This window comes from Trachypithecus francoisi, unplaced genomic scaffold, assembly GCF_009764315.1.
Source record: "Trachypithecus francoisi isolate TF-2019V2 unplaced genomic scaffold, Tfra_2.0 Lachesis_group7, whole genome shotgun sequence".
Taxonomy (NCBI): Eukaryota; Metazoa; Chordata; class Mammalia; order Primates; family Cercopithecidae; genus Trachypithecus; species Trachypithecus francoisi.
The window spans coordinates 40,522,176-40,542,324 of NW_022681472.1; the positions used below are offsets into that span (position 1 = coordinate 40,522,176).

Genomic DNA, 20,149 nt, shown 5'->3' on the forward strand with positions numbered 1-20,149 from the left:
CAAATTTAGATAAGACGAATGCTTGCCTGCTCTGACAGTATCCTTCTTAGTCACAAAATATATCTTAAGAATAATACATTGTTGGCCGGGCGCGATGGCTCATGCCTGTAATCCTAGCACTTTGGGAGGCGAGCAGATCACCTGAGGTCAGGATCTCAAGACCAGCCTGGCCAACATGGTGAAACTCTGTCTCTACTAAAAATACAAAAATTAGCTGGACATGGTGGCACACACCTATAATCCCAGCTACTTAGGAGGCAGGAGAATTGCCTGAACCTGGGAGGCGGAAGTTGCAGTGAGCCAAGATTGCACCACTGCACTCCAGCCTGGGCGACAGAGCAAAACTCTGTCTCAAAAAGTAGTAGTAATAAAATAATAATAATATGTTGTTTACATGAGTGCACATGTTCTATTTTTAGGCATTTCAAACTAATTAAGAATAAGCAATGTTGTTTGTATCTGATCAAATACTCCTTTGACTAATATATTAAAGTGTATTATGAAAGGACTTTTGCACCATCAATATTATAGATGATATTGTATCAAAAAGTGGTAAAAAATATGATGTCTTGCCTACAGAAATCGTGTTATATTTGATGAGGGAAAAAAAGCTGTCATATATAGGCAGCCACAATACTGATACTTAATGACCAGAAACATGGAATGGGGTTAGATTTTTAAGTGACCAGATCAATTTTCTTTTATTACTTTGTACATGGCCATTGAATATTTCTATCACTCATTCAACAACATGGCTCCCAATTCCTTTCTACTCTTCATAAAAGCTTTTCAGAAAGCCACTCAAATCATGGAAATCAAAATAATTGTTAGGGGATGTGGAAGACAAAAAATGGAATATTTATATTTATTTGAAGACTACATGGAAAATGAAAGGTCGAGTTGGTCTGGCCCAAAAAAGGAAATAAAGCATGCTTTTTTCCCTACATTGATCATCAGCTCCTATTGTTAAAAATCTCTACACCTGAAGAAATCTTTTAGTTTGAATGCATATGTATCTGCCCTCAAGTCAAAAGGCCTGAAATAGCTTCTCTTCACGCCTCACTTCATGCAGTTTCTGTGCAGCCTTTACTGTTCTGGCTATTCTGAGATGAAATTCCTTTTTTATTGCATACTTCTGTTTTAAAAGGCAGACCCTAAGTAATCTTTGTTTTAACTTTTCAGGAGTTTAGCACTGAGTATTAGAACCCTGAGAAAAACTTCCCCCCCAAAATAATAATAATGTATCACTCAGCAAATGCTCAAAGTGGGAAAATTAGAATGGCACACATAATATATTGCTTTTCTTAAAAGTGTGTGAAAAGCAACCCAAATGATTCTGCTGAATGGATATTTTAATTTATAGCTAAATGTTTCTATTCCCTAAAGAAAATTATTTTAAATAAGATTGTCCAAAAGTATGTATGCTAAGGTGGGCGACTCACTTGAGTTCAGGAGTTTGAGACCAGGCTGGACAACATGGTGAAACATCATCTCTACAAAAAAATACAAAAATTAGCTGGCCGTGGTGCCATGCCTGTAGTCCTAGCCACCTGGGAGCTAAGGCAGGAGAATCATTTGAGCCCAGGAGGTTGAGGCTACAATGAACCAAGATCACACCACTTCACTACAGCGTAGGGAACAGAGTAAGACCCTGTCTCAAAAAAATAAAAGTATGTATGTATCTCTCTCCTACCTTGTTCAGTGAGAAGATGGACAGAAGTGAATCAGTGGACACATATAAGCATACTAGGCACAAGGCAGTCTACTCATAAGTACCATTATTCAAATATATGACTTTTTGTTCTCTCGAAGTTGTTATTTTTTATAAGTAAATTTTTTTTTATTTTTTCCTGGTGCTTTATACCCATTTCTTTTTTTTCCACAAGTTATTGGGGTACAGGTGATATTTGACTACATGAGTAAGTTCTTTAGTGGTAATTGGTGAAATTTTGGTACACCCATCCCCCAAGCAGTATACACTGCATCATATTTGTAGTTTTTTATCCCTCACCCCACTCCCAACCTTCCCCCCCCACCAAGTCCCCAAAGTCCATTGTATTGTTCTTATGCTTTTCCATCTTCATAGCTTAGCTCCCACTTATCAGTGAACACATACGATGTTTGGTTTTCCATTCCTGAGTTACCTCACTTAGAATAATAGTCTCCAGTCTCATCCAGGTTATTGCAAATGCCATTAATTCATTTCGTTTTATGGCTGCTTAGTATTCCATCATATAAATATATACCACAATTTCTTTATCCACTCTTTGATTGATAGGCATTTGGGTTGGTTCCATGATTCTGCAATTGTGAATTCTGCTGCTATAAACATGCATGTGCAAGTACCTTTTTCATATAATGACTTCTTTTCCTCTGGATGAATACCCAGTAGTGGGATTGCTGGATCAAATGGTAGTTCTACTATTAGTTCTTTAAGGAATCTCTACACTGTTTTCTAGTACACTAGTACTAGAAAATGTACTAGGAATGTAAATTAGTACACTGTAAACTGTTGTACTAGTTTACATTCCCACCAGCAGTGTAGAAGTGTTCCCTGTTCACTGCATTCACCCCTCCATCTACTGTGTTTTGATTTTTTGATTACGGTCATTCTTGCAGAAGTAAGGTAGTATTGCATTGTGGTTTTGATTTGCATTCCCCTGATCATTAGTGATGCTGATCATTTTTTCATATGTTTCTTGGCCCTTTGTGTATCTTCATTTGAGTACTGTCTATTCATGTCATTAACCCACTTTTTGATGGGCTGTTTGTATTTTTCTTACTGATTTGATTGAGTTCATTGTAGATTCTGGATATTAGTCCTTTGTCAGATGTATAGACTGTGAAGATTTTCTCCCACTCTGTGGGTTGTCTGTTCACTCTGCTGACTATTCCTTTTGCCATGCAAAAGCTCTTTAGTTTAATTAAGTCTCAACTATTTATCTTTGTTTTTATTGAATTTGCTTTTGGGTTCTTCCTCATGAAATCTAGGCCAATGTCTACAAGGTTTTTTCCAATGTTATCTTCTAGAATGTTTATAGTTTCAGGTCTCAGATTTAAGTCTTTAATCCATCTTGAGTTGATTTGTGTATAAGGTGAGAGAGGAGGATCCAGTTTCATTCTCCTACATGTGGCTTGCCAATTATCCCAGTACTATTTGTTAAATAGGATGTCCTTTTCCCCACTTTATATTTTTGCTTGCTTTGTCGAAGATCATTTGGCTGTAAGTATTTAGGTTTATTTCTGGGTTCTCTTCTCTGTTCCATTGGTCTATGTGCCTATTTTTTATACCAGTACCATGCTGTTTTGGTGACTATTGCCTTATAATATAGTGTGAAATCAGGTAGTGTGATGCCTCCAGATTTGTTCTTTTTGCTTAGTCTTGTTTTGGCTATGCGGGCTCTTTTTGGTTCCATATGAATTTTAGAATTGTTTTTTCTAATTATGTGAAGAATGATGGTGGTATTTTGATGAGGATTGCACTGAATTTGTAGACTGCTTTTGGCAGTGTGGTCATTTTCACAATATTGATTCTACCCATCCATGAGCATGGGAAGTGTTTCCATTTGTTTGTGTCATCTGTGGTCTCTTTCAGCAGTGTTTTGTAGTTTTCCTTGTAGAGGTTTTTTGACTCCTTGATTAGGTATATTCCTAAGTATTTTAAATTTTTTTGCAGCCATTGTAATGTGGGTTGCATTTTCTATTTGATTCTTAGGTTGGTCGCTGTTGGTGTGTAGCAGAGCTACTGATTTGTGTACATTAATCTTTTATCCAGAAACCTTGTTGAATTCTTTTATCAGTTCTAGGAGCTTTATGGAGGAGTCTCTAGGGTTTTCAAGAAAAACAATCATATTGTTAGCAAAAACAGTGACAGTGTTACTTCCTCTTTACCGATTTATATGCCTTTTATTTCTTTCTCTTGTCTAGTTGCTCTGGCTAGGACTTCCAGTGCTATGTGAAGAGGAGTGGTGAGAGTGGGCATCCTTTTCTTGTTTCAGTTCTCAGAGGGAATGCTTTTAACTTTTCCCCCATTCAGTATTATGTTGCCTGTGGGTTTTTCATAGATGGCTTTTATTACATTGAGAGATGAGAGTTTTAACCATAAAAGGATGCTGGATTTTGTCGAATGCTTTTTCTGCATCTATTGAGGTTATCATGTGATTTTTATTTTTAATTCTCTTTATGTGGTATATCACATTTATTGACTTGCATATGTTAAACCATCCCTGCATCCTTGATATGAAACTTATTTGATCATGGTGGGTTATCTTTTTGATATGTTACTGGATTCCGTTAGCTAGTATTTTGTTAATGATTTTAGCATTCTATGTTTATCAAGGATATTGGTCTGTAGTTTCTTTTTTGATTATGTCCTTTCCTGGTTTTGGTATTAGGGTGATGCTGGCTGCATAGAATAAATTAGGGAGGGTTTCTTCTTTCTCTGTCTTTTGGAATAGTGTCAAAAGATTGGTACCAATTCTTCTTTGAATGTCTGGTAGAATTCTGCTGTGAATCCATCTGGTCCTGGACATTTTTTTTGTTGTTAATTTTTAAATTACCATTTCACTCTCCCTGCTTGTTATTGGTCTATTCAGGGTATCTAATTCTTCCTGATTTAAGCCAAGAGGATTGTATTTTTTTCAGGAATTTATTCATCTCTTCTAGGTTTTCTAGTTTATGTGCATAAAGGTGTTCATAGTAGCCTTGGATGATCTTTTGTATTTCAGTGGTGTCAGTTGTAATACCTCCTGTTTCATTTCTTAATGAGGTTATTTGGATTTTCTCTCTTCTTTTCTTGGTTAATTTTGTTAATGGTCTATCAGTTGTATTTATCTTTCCAAAGAACTAGCTTTTTGTTTCATTTGTCTTTTGTATTGTTTCTTCTTATTTCAATTTCATTTAGTTCTGTTCTGATCTTGGTTATTTCCTTTCTTCTACTGGGTTTGTTTTTGGTTTTGGTTTGTTCTTGTTTCTCTTGTTCCTTGAGGTGTGACCTTAGAATGTCAGTTTGTGCTCTTTCAGTCTTTTTGATGTAGGCATTTAGGGCTATGAACTTTCCTTTTAGCACCATCTTTGTTGTATCCCAGAGGTTTTGATAGGTTGTGTCATTATTGTCGTTCAGTTCAAATAATTTTTAAATTTCCATCTTAATTTTGTTTTTGGCTCAATGCTCATTCAGGAGCAGGCTATTTAATTTCAATGTATTTGCATGGTTTTGAAGATTTCTTTTGGAGTTGATTTCCACTTTTATTCCACTGTGGTCTGAGAGAGTGCTTGATGTAATTTCAATTTTCTTAAATTTATTGAGGCTCATTTTATGGCCTATCACATGGTCTATCTTAGAGAAAGTCCCATGCACTGTTGAATAGAATGTGTATTCTGCAGTTGTTGGATGAAATGTTCTGTATATATCTGTTAAGTCCATTTGTTCCAAGGTATATTCTAAATCCATTGTTTCTTTGTTGACTTTCTGTCTTGATGACCTGTCTAGTGCTGTCAGTGGAGTATTGAAGTTCCCCACTATTACTGTGTTGCTGTCTATCGCACTTCTTAGGTCTATTAGTAATTGTTTTATAAATTTGGAAGCTCCAGTGTTAGGTGCATATATGTTTAGGATTGTGATATTTTCCTGTTGGACAAGGTATTTCACCATTGTATAATGTCCCTCTTTGTCTCTTTTAACTGCTGTTGCTTTAAAGTTTCTTTTATCTGATATAAGAATAGCTACCCCTGCTCACTTTTGGTGTCCATTTGTATAAAATGCCCTTTTCCACCCCTTTACTTTAAGTTTATATGAGTCCTTATGTATTAGGTGAGTCTCCTGAAGGCAGCAGAGAGTTGGTTGGTGAGTTCTTATCCATTCTGCAGTTCTGTATCTTTTAAGTAAAGCATTTAGGCCAGTTACATTCAATGTTTAGTATTGAGATGTGAGCTACTGTTGCATTCATCATGCTATTTGTTGCCTGCGTACCTTGGTTTTGGTTTTGTTTTTTTTCTTTTTAACTTGTATTTTTGTTTTCTAGGTCCTGTTTGATTTATGCTTTAAAGAAGTTCTGTTTTGATATGTTTCCAGGACTCGTTTCAAGATTTAGAGCTCCTTTTAGCAATGCTTGTAGCGGTGGTTTGGTACTGGCAAATTCTCTCAGCATGTTTGTCTGAGAAAGATGGTATCTTTCCTTTATATATGATGCTTAGTTTCGCTGGATACAAAATTCTTGGCTGATAGTTGTTGTGTTTAAGGAGACTGAAGATAGGGCCCCAATCCCTTCTAGTTTGTAGGGTTTCTGCTGAGAAATCTGCTGTTAATCTGATAGGTTTTCCTTTATAGGTTACCTGGTGCTTCTGTCTCATATCTCTTAAGATTCTTTCATTCATCTTAACTTTAGATAACCTGAGGACAATGTGCCTACACGATGATATTTTTGTGATGAATTTCCCAGGTGTTCTTTGTGCTTCTTGTATTTGGATGTCTAGTTCTCTAGCAAGGCCAGGGAAGTTTTCCTCAATTATTCCCCCAAATATGTTTTCCAAACTTTTAGATTTCTCTTCTTCCTCAGGAACACTGGTTATTCTTAGGTTTGGTCACATTTAACATAATACCAGACTTCTTAGAAGCTTTGTTCATATTTTCTTATTTGTCATGGTTGGATTGGTTTAATTTGAAGGCCTTGTCTTTGAACTCTGAATTTCTTTCTTCTACTTGTTCATTTCTATTGCTGAGACTTTCCAGAGCATTTTGCATTTCTGTGTGTCCAGTGTTTCCTGAATTTATTCTTTTTTTTCTTTATGCTATCTATTTCCTTGAATATTTCTCCCTTCACTTCTTATATCACTTTTTGGACTTCCTTGCATTGGGCTTTACCTTTCTCTGGTGCCTCCCTGATTAGCTTAATAACTAACCTCCTAAACTCTTTTTCAGTTAAATCAGGGATTTCTTCTTAGTTTGGATCCATTGCTGGTGCACTGGTGTGATTTTGGGGGGTGTTAAAGAGCCTTGTTTTGTCATATTACCTGAGTTGGTTTTCTGGTTCCTTCTCATTTGGGTAGGCTCTGTCAGAGGGAAGGTCTAGGACTGAAGGCTGTTGTCCAGATTCTTTTGTCCCACAGGGAGTTCCCTTGATGTAATACTCTCCACCTTTCCCTATGGATGTGGCTTCCTGTGAGCCAAACTACAGTGATTGTTGTCCCTCTTCTGGGTCTAGCCACCCAGCAAGTCCACCCAGCTCCAGGCTGGTACTGGGGGTTGTCTGCAGAGTCCTGTGATGAATGGACTCTGTCAGGATTCTTAGCTTTGGTGGTTTAATGCTCTATTTTTGTGCTGGTTGGCCTTCTGCTGGGAGGTGGCACTTTCCAGGGAGCATCAGCTGTAGTAATATGGAAAGGAACCAGTGGTGGGTGAGGCCCTAGAACTCCCAAGATTATATGCCCTTTGTCTTCAGTTACCAGGGTGAGTAGGGGAGGACCATCAGGTGGGGGCAAGGCTAGGCATGTCTGAGCTCAGACTCTCCTTGGATGGATCTTGCTGTGGCTGCTGTGGGGGATGGGGATGAGGTTTCCAGGTCAATGGAGTTGTGTACCTAGAAGGATTATGCCTGCCTCTTCTGAGTCATGCAGGTTGTCAGAGAAGTGAGAGAAAACTGGCAGACACAGGGCTTAACCAGCTCCCATGCAAACCAAAGGGCCGGTCTCACTCCCACCATGCCACCACTAACAGTCCCAAGTTGGTTTCCAGGCAGTGGGTGAGCCAGGCTTGAGAACTTGCCCCAGGCTATCTGCCTCCCAGCTGCGAAAGAAAAGGGTTTGGTTCTTCCCCAGCCTGTAGAGTCTGCACACTGGATTCCCACTCTCCCTTGAGTTTTGGCCAGGAGGCTTCTTGCCCCTTTCAAGTTGCTACAAAGTTCGGCTGGAGATTTCCTTCTCCCTGTGGTGTTTTTCCCCACTCCTCTGGTCACTCTCCTGATGGATCCCTGTGGTGCCAGGCAGGAATGGCCTGCTTGAAGACCCAGCACACTCCCAGGGCCTTTCCCACTGCTTCCTCTACCCCTGGTATTTCACTCAGCTCTTGAAATTGACTCAGCTCCAGATAAGGTCAGAAACTTCTTCCGCAAACAGACCTTCAGTTTCTCCAGTCAGGGGTGTGTGTTCTGGAGAGGAGGATCTCCCTTTCCCAATTCTGCAGTTGGGGCACTCACAGTATTTGGGGTGTCTCCTGGGTCCTGCAGGAGCACTCCACCTCCTTCAGAGGGTCTGTGGGTCCTCTTGGGATTGCTGGTTCGTTCTATGCAGTTGACCTGGAGCTAAAATTCACCACACGAGCCTCTTCATGCTGCTCTGTCTGTCCGAGTGGGAACTACAGTCTAGTCCTGCCTCCTATCCTCCATGAGATCAAATTTATGACTTTTAATCCATAGTCACATGCCAGAATAAGTGCATGGTCTATGGTTTATTGTATCAGTTGATATGTGAGTATATAACATTGAATTTGTCCCCAGCACACCTCACTCACATTAATTTTAATTCTATGTTCAATAAAAATGTGTGAATTATATTAATGAATAAATCACTGCTAAATATTGCATACTTCAGTCCACTGCCCATCAGTGTCTTAAAGTATTTGTTAATATGCACTGGTGAAAGTTGCTTTCGCCCTCATAGACTTGGACACTTACAAGCTACATGTGTTAGTTTAGGCAATTACTTAAACTCCCAAGCTTCAGGTTCTTGTTTGTGAAATGGAGCTTAAAAGATTCAGATAATTTATATCAAACATTTAGCACAGTTTTTGGCACATAAGAATTGCTCATAAATGTTAGCTATTATTACAATTCTGGAAGGTATATTTATGTATCATGTTATAAAGAGTCAATCCGAAACCTTTAAAATAGTTCATAGAATAAATCTCCATTTTTATAGGCAGTGTTTTGAGTTACATTATAAAAAAACAAAAGTCTCATTATAAAAACCAACAGAAGTTATTATATTGGGGAAAAATAAAAATTGTCATGAAATGAGTTATCAAGCAATATGAGTACAGATGTTTCAGATTTTAATGATGAATACTGGTAACTGTCATTTAAATTTTTTAAGTAGGAATATTGATACATTTTAATATGCATCTCATCTTAAAATAAATTGAGGAGCCAAATTCTTCCCTGGATAAATGTGCTGTACTAATTTTGAAATAAAATGTTTTGGTCACAACATAGACCCAATCTGAATATTGCAGTGGAAAAAAAAAACTGTAAAAGAAAGTTACAGAAAATTATTTCCTTACTGAGAAAGATCATGGACTTGTGAAAAGAAGTTGAGTGAAATCTCAGGTCTCTGAGCTGCAACTATATATATGATATAAAAAGAACTTTCTTCATATGCACCAGGAAATGATTTCTAAAATAATATCATTGGGGGGGAAACCCGCTCCCCCACCAGTGTTCATTTCATGTAGTTTCCCTCTAATACACCTAGAGTGAGGCATGAAGGCTCATCTCAAAGTGTGATTCTGTTTGTCCAGGTAGATCAACAGAGGCAGTGTTTTCCAAAGCTACCTAGGTGATTCTGATACCAGTGAGGCCTGGAAGCCATCATCTACAAGGTGCTTCCATCCCCCTCCATTTTTTTCCATACACACATGCGCAAGTTGTCATTATAAACACTTATCATCTCTGGAGTCCCTTCAGAAAATCTTTGAAATATAATATCTCATAATCCCTCCCTGTTTTAAATGCATGTGGTGGAGGCAGCCACATTGAACTAGAACTATCTTGGAGTTCACTTAACAGAGACCAGGATAGATGCAAAGAGCCCAGAATAAATGCCATGGAAGCCTCCACACTGCCTATGCCGAAGTATATATAAATTCATTCTGATGTCATCTTAGGCCTAAAGCTGGGATCATAATAAATTGTAAACTTCAAAATATTAAATAATATAAATGCAATATTTAATAAATGTCTGTTTATTAAATAGTAATATTTTATATTTTAAACTATTGTAAGTATATTATATATTTACTATTATATTTAAATTTATTATAAATGCATAATATTGAATATGTTTATATTATTATAAATAAAATACATTTATAAAATAAATTTGAATATTAAAGTTCTTGCCCACCTTAACTTTTTTTAAGATGTTAAGCAACCTTGCTTTTTAATGGAGGGCTAAAGTTTGGGGGCTCATATTCCAATCATCCTTGAAACATTATATTTTGGAGCAATTAATATAATAAAATTCTACTAGGAGAATGGTTCCTTTCAACGTTGCATCAGATAGAATCTGATCTTGGAAATAAGCTGATAGAAAATAGTCATCAAGTTTTCATTTAGAAAGGTGAATAAGGCCAGGTGCTGTGGCTCACGCCTGTAATTCCAGCATTTTGGGAGGCTGAGGCTGGCGGATCACGAGGTCAGGAGATCGAGATCATCTTGGCCAACATGGTGAAACCCCAGCTCTACTAAAAATATAAAGTTAGCTGGACATGGTGGTGTATGCCTGTAATCCTAGCTACTCGGGAGGCTGAGGCAGGAGAATCACTTGAACCAGGGAGTCAGAGGTTGCAGTGAGTCAGGATCGTTCCACTGCACTCCAGCCTGGCAGACAGAGAGAGACTCCGTCTCAAAAAATAAAAAAAAAAGAAAGGTGAATAAGCACAGAGTGATCATCTCAATTAAGAGTCTAATATATAAATCTTAGTTTAAAACCAGTCTTGCCTTGAAAAAGCTATTTACAACTTTTTAATGAAAAATACAAATGAGAAGGAATCAAAGATCCTTTATTTGAAGGTTGAGATATCCACTGTAAAATTACATGTCAAAAAATGCATGAAGTTTCTTCAAGCACTGACGGTTGATACCTTGCAGACACTGAGCCACTTTGAACATACACCCACAGCACCAAAGGAAACTCCACATGAATTATTTCTTCTTGTCTCTTCAGCATGAAGTTGAACTTTTAAGAAGACTTTAATATGAATTAGTTGTAATTTGAAATTAAATATTGATTTATACCAATTTTTCATTTGATGAAGTTTTTCATAAGTAGCTTTATTATGAGGATGTTTATTACGTGGGTAAAAAAACTTTAGATTTTTTTCTCTGTATCAGAATAATTTAAATAACTCAGAACAATTTAAAAGTTATGTATCTCAGAATATATTATTTCCTAGTTTTGGCTGGAAGATCTTCAAGAATACATCACGGCGGGGCCAGGGGCATGGTTAATGGATACAAAAAAATTTAGAAAGAATGAATAAGACCTATTTGATTGCACAACAGGGTGACTATAGTCAATAAGAACATAATTGTACATCTTAAGTAACTCTGTGAGTGTAATTGGATTGTTTGTAACACAAAGCATAAATGCTTGGGAGAATAGACACCACATTCTCCCTGATGTGATTATTACACACATTGCATGTCTGTGTGAAAATATCTTATATACCCTACAAATACACATGCCTACTATGCACCCACAAAGTTAACATTAGAAAATTTAAAATTATAAAAAGAAATATGTAAAAAGAATACATCAAGGATAAAAATATCAGAATTATTATATTTATCTCTAGTGAAGCAATGACTGTATGTGTGAGCTAAGCATGGCCCAGCCAAGCCTGGATCTCCTAAATCCTTTGAGATGCACAGGATCTATTCTACTAAATCCAAAAAAGAAAGAGTAAATACTGTCAGGGCAACAAAGCTTGCCCTGCATCCAAAAATGATCTTATAATTGCTAACAGCTGTAGTTTGCGAAACCATTTTCCTTGAGGGATATTTTCTCCCTTTTCTTTCCAGTCTTGAAGCAGAATTTAGATCTTCAATATACTTCTGCTGTTATGAAAACTTTATTAAACCTTGACGTTCTTATTAAAGATTCATGTTATTTTACATTTATCCAGGTTTTGTAGGAAACCTCACATTTAGTAACAGATGCTACATATGATTATAGTATTAGCCACTTACTTTAACAGCACAAGTTCTGTAATTTGATTTCCTTCCTCTGAATCCCATTCTGCCACTTCCTGGATAGATGGCTTTGGCAATTTAACTTTCCTGAGTCTCCATTTGCTCACCTAAGGTAGTAAGTAACTAACCTCTTATTATTATTATTATTATTAAGTAATTTTTTTTGAGACAGGTTCTTACTCTGTCTCCCAGGTTGGAGTTCAGTGGTGCAATCACAGTCACTGCAGCCTCAACCTCCCAGCCTCAGGTGATCCTCCCTCCTCAGCTTCCCAAGTAGCTGGAACTATAGGCATGAGACACCATACCTGGCTAATTCTTATCTTTTGTAGAAATGGGATCTCACTGTGTTGGACAGGCCGTTCTTAAACTCCTGGTTTCAAGCAATCTTCCCACCTCATCCTCCAAAAGTACTGGGGTTACAGGCGTGAGCCACCATGCCAGGTCATAACTAACTCTTAACAGCTGTTAGGAATGAGATAATACTTAGTGTCTGACATAGTAAACAGGAAATAAATACCAATTATTAAAAACATTCTGTGCAGCAATTAAGTTATATTATAAATCTTTTCTAAAGTTTCACTGAATCACAGAAATGTTAACCAATTGAATCCAAAGGCCTGAATATTTTAGAAGTGTTAAGAGAATCAAATTCTCAATTCAGAAGAGAGCAAAATCAGAACAGGAGTGATAGACTGCCTTACTAGGGGCGATCGCTGAGGAAGAGAGACAAGAAAAAACAAAACAGCAGCCTGAAGACAGGAAGACAATTCTGGACTGTACTTAGAGTGATATAAAATATGGAGTACAATATTAAAAACTTTAATAATAGGAACATGAAAGAGGGAAAGCAATGCTAATTTAGGGATGGTTGGTAGAGAGCACATAAAAGCAAAAGCAGATCTATATTAATGCCATCAAATGATAGTTGTCTATGAAGTATTTAGGAATTGAGAAGTTAAAGAAACTGGTCAGATTATTAGGAAAATTTTCAAGACAAAAGTAGGAGCTGAGTTTTTCTTCAAGGTGAGGTAAGAATTCAATACAGAGCTATTAAAATGGCATTCCTGGGAGACAGAGTTGGATGAGTGGCAGCAGAGAAGGCACCGTACCCAGCATATCAGACATTCCAGTCTAGTGAGCTAGGAAGATTCAGGAAAAGACAAAAGATAAGATTGGCAAATTCAGGGAGAATCTGTATTGAGAAATTATCCTAATACAAGGAGCTTTCTGCTCATTCTATGGGTGAAGTGGAGCCACTCAATGATGTATACCTGCTTGACTGTTTTGCTTTTAACTGAAGAGTGATGTTATCCAAAGTGAGCCACTTATAAAGCGGCTGCAGAAGTTCAGGCATGACTTGAAAAGATGCAAGGCTTGAATAGAATGAAATAAGAATGTAAAGAAAATGCCTGATGAAATCGCATTTTCTTTAAGAATGTTGAAATCAGTGAGTGAGTGATGTCTTAAAGTTTTCTCAGTTAGACTTGATGGGATCATGGTGACAGTATGACAAGCTAAAATCCATGTATAGTGTTGAAACTAAGGGAAGGTTAACAAGAAATTGTCCCTAAGCTTTAAATATGCCCATCTAACATCATGGAATTACTAATGACCAATTCAATGCCTGTCTTTTGATGATGCGGTTTCAATTTTCTCTATGTCTGCAGGGAAAAAGGGATAAGGAGATAAAGCCAATTTTCTTCTAAAAATCTACTTTTTTGGGGTTTTTTTTAGACTCAGACAGTGCTACCACAAAATTAATGATTTCTTTACCAACTGCATTTGGTTCATTTTTTTCCCCAAAGCCCTCCAGGCTACTTCTCTGGAGAGTACACAAAGTTTCCACAGCGCTATTTTTGTAATCTAAAGCAGTTGTGCTTTCAGGCCTGATGCTACAACTATAATTTTAATTTATCAACCTGCCAGTCAGTGAAATGCTGTAAAAACATTTGAAAGCTTAAACCCATCATTTATTTCTGCACATGTCAATGACACTTTTCTGTACTTGTCAAAATCATTTAAACTACACTATGATGGCATATACAATATCACCAATAAATTGGGTAATCAATCATGTATGTGCATATTTTGACAGTGGCGTCTTGAATGCATGGTCTCCTGGATGCATTTTTAAGAAGCAGGAGCTCATTACTGTTCAACAGTAAAATACAGTAGAGTCATCAAAAAGACTCTCCCTCAGTCTTTTACAATTAAAAAAAAATGTCTTAAGAAACAGAGGGGCTGATTGTGCCTGAAATGGCTTTTATTTCTTCAGCAAATGTTCTCCTTGGGGAAAAGGAAATAATTGCAGATTATAGCAGGCAGGAATATAGTGTTACATGGAGGAAAGAAAATGTATAGGATCATTAAATAGATTTATTTAAGTTCTGCTTATAAAGAAAGCAGTGGTGCAGTACTTTATAGCTGATGATATTTCAAAAGAGTGTTATCAGCACTTCCACCACTATCTAATTTGTTCATATAATAAAGTGTCACATTAAACCCAATATCACAATTCATATCAGTTTTACTTCAAAAATTGGTATCATTATATATCATAGGCAACCCCAGCCCCAAAAATATTTGATGAGATCTTTCATCACAATAAATTATAGAATTAAAAAAATCAATCTATTAGAGAGAGAGAACCTGTTAATCATTAAATCCACTCAGCCCAGTAACGAATTTGATGTCATTTAGTCCGTGTTTCTAAGATAAAATGTTGTTAAAATTGTAACTTAAATAATATTGTCTAAATAATCTAACTCTACCCTCTGAACTCTTGGTTGTAGCAATCCTCACCATTTATTTATATTTTTTAAAAAAGCAAGTCTTATGAGAAACCCTTTAAAATCTATGAAGGATTTATGACCACTTCATAGCACGCAACTCTAATTTAGCCAAACTAATTTATAGACATCAAATATTTCTTTTTTTTTTTTTTTTTTTTTTTTTTGAGACGGAGTCTCGCTCTGTCGCCCAGGCTGGAGTGCAGTGGCGGATCTCAGCTCACTGCAAGCTCCGCCTCCCGGGTTTACGCCATTCTCTCGCCTCAGCCTCCCGAGTAGCTGGGACTACAGGCACCCGCCATCTCGCCCGGCTAATTTTTTGTATTTTTTTTTTAGTAGAGACGGGGTTTCACCGTGTTAGCCAGGATGGTCTCGATCTCCTGACCTCGTGATCCGCCCGTCTCGGCCTCCCAAAGTGCTGGGATTACAGGCTTGAGCCACCGCGCCCGGCCCGACATCAAATATTTCTACATAAGAAAATGAATCGGTAAACTAGACATGCATAAGATCTCACTCATGGGAAAGAACTAACCTTAAGTGTTGTTTCAGAATCACATTTAAAACAAACAGAGCTTTGGGATGTGTATTAATGTACACAACCAGCACTGTTTCCTTATTGCTACCAGTACTGTTTTCAAGGAATATGATTTTGTTTTGTTTTGTTTTTATAATTTTACACTAAGTTCTGGGATACATGTGCTGAACATGCAGGTTTGTTACACAGGTATACGTGTGCAATGATGGTTTGCTGCACCTATCAACCTGTCATCTAGGTTTTAAGTCCCGCATGCATTAGGTATTTGTCCTAATGCCCTCCCTCCCCTTTCCCCTCACCCCCTGACAGGCCCTGGTGTGTCATGTTCCCCTCCCTGTGTCCATGTGTTCTCATTGGAACATGAGTTTTTTAAGGTGTCAAGCCACATCAGAAAGGGTAATCATATAATCAGGCTGTTTAAAGATATATCTACTGAATGTGTATATGAATAAAATAGAAATGGTGGCTAAGATTAGATGTCATATGTAGAATCAATACTGCACAGAGTTGTTACTGCTTTGATTTAAAATAAGATCTTAGTCTCATATACTTTTAATATCAGTCCTGAAAGCAGTCACTAAAACTAATGCAAAATAAGTGCTCTGATTTCACTCGACTACCTTCAACTCATCTCAAAGAAAGCTAATTAAGCTTACTTGAAGAGAACTCATTTCTCTTTTTTTAGCTCCATTAAATATACTGAAGACTGAATTTTCAATTAAATAATACTTGATTATCTAAATAATTTTTGGCAGTTTAAATAGCATTTATTTCAGACAGTTCAAAGTATTGATTATCCTTTATTTAGTGTTCTTCAATGAATCTTTACTGATTCTCATAAAAACAGAATAGATATCATCATTCCACTAATACTGAATAAGTGAGATACAGAGACATTATGATAACTCCATAAATAAACACAGAATATCGGTAGCTATTTTGGAATGGAGTCCAGTCTGGGACTTTTGCTTACAAAGCTGGCAATTTCATGCATCTTAACCCCTCATGTTTTCTTCTGAGTTTCATCTGCACTTGAACATCTAAATAATAGCTTTAATTATTCATGAAAATAATCATGTACATAAAAAGTAATTTATTGCTTTTAGAGCCATTGTGAATCCCAGATTTGCACTATAAAAGTGCTAGCAAAAGTTTTAAAGCCTCACTTCCCAATCACATTCTGTTCATCCAGCCAGGAAAGACTGATCTTTATTTCATCAATCTCAAAATGTGACCTTTTCAACACTTTTAATGACATTTTCAAAGTACAGAAATGCTTTTTGATTCAAAAGGATTTTCTGCTTTATTCTGCAGAACAAGTCAGCTATCATAGTATAATCAATAGCTGCCAACTATTAGCAAAAGCCATGCATCACTTATACTTTAAGAGCTTATCAGGAAAAAAATGCATTCAGTGGCTATATTTTCGCATGCTAAGGTAGATATTAAAATGAAAAGTCAATCCTCAAATGTTTCATGTTTTTAGAAATGTTATTATTTCCTTAGTAAAAATTTCACTAGATCACATTCCAAATATACCATTAGAAGCTGCTGGCCACATTCAACTTCAAAATGAGATAATGTGCTTATAGTTTTATTCAGTGTTAGGCAACCAACTACAGTTTCCCCTTAGCTTCAATGAAAAGCATATAAAAGATGAAACACTTGTTGAGACATTTCTTCCAGATACTGGCTAAATTATTGTATCATGCAATTATAGCCCAATTGGATACTAAAAGTCTTGAAAGCCTTTTTAAAAGTGAGGTTCTCTAGAAAAGTTATTTTAAAGATGTGTTCTGTAAATCATGGGCCTTTGATTATCCAGCCCATGGCAGACTAAGCACTTCAAATTCCCATGTAAAGCCACCAAGTCACAAATTAAGGGACTGCCCAATAAATCAAAGCATTCATTCCTAATTTTCTTAAGTTGTCAGGTTTTAGTTTGAAGCTCTTGAGAAAGGATTTGATAGCATTGCTGCCCTTTCTGTGAAGAACAGTTATCTAATTTCATTAAGTGCATCAATTCAACATTCGAAGGGCACTGTATATGTGCAAAATATCATGTGATAACAATGTCAGTTGCTGTTCTAAACTAGCCTGCTAGACAGGGATAGTTTCCTGCTATTGTGACTAAAAATTGAGCTTTCCTTCCTTATTACAAATATAACAACAACAAGTCATCCTTGATAAGGAATTTAGTAAAATATTTAGACATTTATTTTGGCAATATAAGATGAAGAGTGGTATCAAAATCATTTAGACTTAACTAACAAATATGTCTTCAAAAAATTATGCATTGCACATTGTTTTTAAAAGCATCGTTAATTGCCTAACAGTACCCTCCAAACTACAAATCAGGGGTTAAAAATAGGAAGTGAAGCTTATGATGTGATTTCATTCTAATCAAGACTTTATTTCCAGTATCTTGTTATTTTTGAATAAATTCAGTTATATTTAGATAACATTTATTCAGTGCAAAATTCCATTGAAGTTATATTGGTAGGTGCAAAGCAAGATGCGAGGTGCACTGAACTGCTGCTTCATCTCATAGTGGATTCAGTAAAGCAGTGCCAATCAAATTGTTTTTACCATTTCATTTCAGAAAGTAGGAGTAAGCATTTTAAAACTTATAGCATATTTATATGCCTATGATATCTAAATGTATGATTTTGTCCAAAAGTATCAGACTGTGATAGATTGGAAATATTTTAAATAAAAAATAAAAATTTGGTCCTTTACCACAATAAGCCAGGAAGACTTAGACAAGACTACATCTTTGCCTTTGGGGAGGTTGTAATCTAATGAACAGTACAAAAACCAATAAATTGGTGTCTATAATACAAGGTATTGCTTGGGAATTCTGATCTGCTGAAGAAGATAAAATAAAAATGAACATATATCTATAACATAAGTCATTCTTTGAAAACTCTTGAAAGAGAGGAAATAAAAGGTTGTGGGACTAGTGATACATAATGGCACACAAAGCCAGATGGGTTTAGTTTCTGTTTGGAGATAGGTAGTAGCACCATTTGGCTGGACCAAAGGGCATCTTAAAAGAGACACTGGATGACATACCTAGAAAATTCAACTATGACTATATCAAGGGAGACTAGAAAACCCTGAATATGTTTTAACTTTTCTTCAACTCCCCTCTCCCTTTCTCACCCCTCCTGCCTCTGCCTTATTCTCTTACTTTCTGTCTTTCCTCCTTGGCCCCTATTTATTTTCCTCTCATTCTCCTTCTTTTCTTCTCTTTCCTCTTCTCCTCTTTCTTTCCTTCTCTCTTCTTCTCTCCTCACATTCTCTCCTTGTCCTACTTCTTCCCTCTACTTCTTTACCTCTCTTTATTCCTCCTTCTCTCTGCTGCTTCTCTATATTTTTCTTCATTTCAAAAAATGCATGCCTTCCATCAGAAGAGAATATCTCAAAATATTAAGAGCCATCTATGACAAACCCACAGCCAACATAATATTGAACAGACAAAAACTGAAAGCATTCCCCATAAGGCCTGGAACAATACAAGGATGCCCACTCTCAGCACTCCCATTCAACATGGTACTAGAAGTGCTAGCCAGAGCAATCAGGCAAGAGAAAAAAATAAAAGGCATCCAAATAGGAAAATAAGTCAAACTATCTCTCTTCACAGATTAAGTGATTTTGTACCTAGAATGCCCTAAAGACTCTGCCAAAAGGCTCCTGCAACTGATGTGCCACTTCAGTAAAGTTTCAGCCTACAAAATCAGTGTACAAAAATCAGTAGCATGTCTATATACCAATAATGTTCAAGTTGAGAACCAAATCAAGAATGCAATCCCATTTACCATAGCTGCAAAAAAAATAAAAATAAATAAGTAAACCAAGGAATACATCTAACCAGGGAGATGAGAGATCTCTACAAGAAGAACTACAAAACACTGTTCAAAGAAATCATACATGACACAAATGAATGGAAAAAACATCTATGGCTCATGAATTGTAAAAATCAGTATCTTAAAAATCGCCAGACTACCCAAAGCAACCTATAGATCCAGGACTATTCCTGTCAAACTACCAACATCATCTTTCTCAGAACTAGTAAAAGCTATTCTAAAATTCAAAGGAAACAAACAAAAAAAAAGAGCCTGAATACCCAAAACAATCCTAAGTAAAAAGAACAAAGTCAGAGGCATTACATTACCCAAATTCAAACTACACTATAAAGCTACAGCAACCAAAACATCATGGTACTGGTACAAAAACAGACAATAGACCAATGGAACAGAATGGGGAACCTGGAAATAAAGCCACACACCTCAGCTATCTGATCTTTGACAAAGTCAACAAAAATAAGCAATGAGGAATGGACTTCCTATTCAATAGTTAATACAAAAATTAACTCAAATTGGATTACATATTTAAATGTAAAGACCTCAAACTATAAGAATCTTAGAAAAAAACTTAGAAAATGCCATTCTGGACATCAGCCTTGGGAAAGAATTCATGGCTAACTTCTCAAAAGCAATTGCAATGAAAACAGAAATTGAGAAGTGGGGCCTAATGAAACTCAAGAGCTTCTGCGTGCAAGATAAACTATCAAGGAAGTAAACAGCAAAATATTTTGCTCCCTACAGACTGGGAGCAAAATATTCAGAAACTACATATCTGACAAAGGTCTAATATCCAGAATCTGTAAGGAACTTAAACAAATCATCAAGCAAAAAACGCCATTAAAAAGAAGGCAAAGAACATGAATAGACATTTCTCAAAAGAAGACATACAAGCTGCCAACAAACATGTGAATAAATGGTCATCATCACTAATATTCAGAGATATGCAGATCAAAACCACAATGAAATACCGTCTACTGCAGTCAGAATGGC

General features: G+C 36.5%; 1 protein-coding gene across 3 annotated transcripts in view; it reads left to right on the forward strand.

The window, feature by feature from the left end:
• Positions 1-20,149, forward strand: part of RALYL (RALY RNA binding protein like) — a 736,599-nt gene that overhangs the window by 628,614 nt on the left and 87,836 nt on the right. The gene's annotated exons all lie outside the window — the stretch shown is intronic.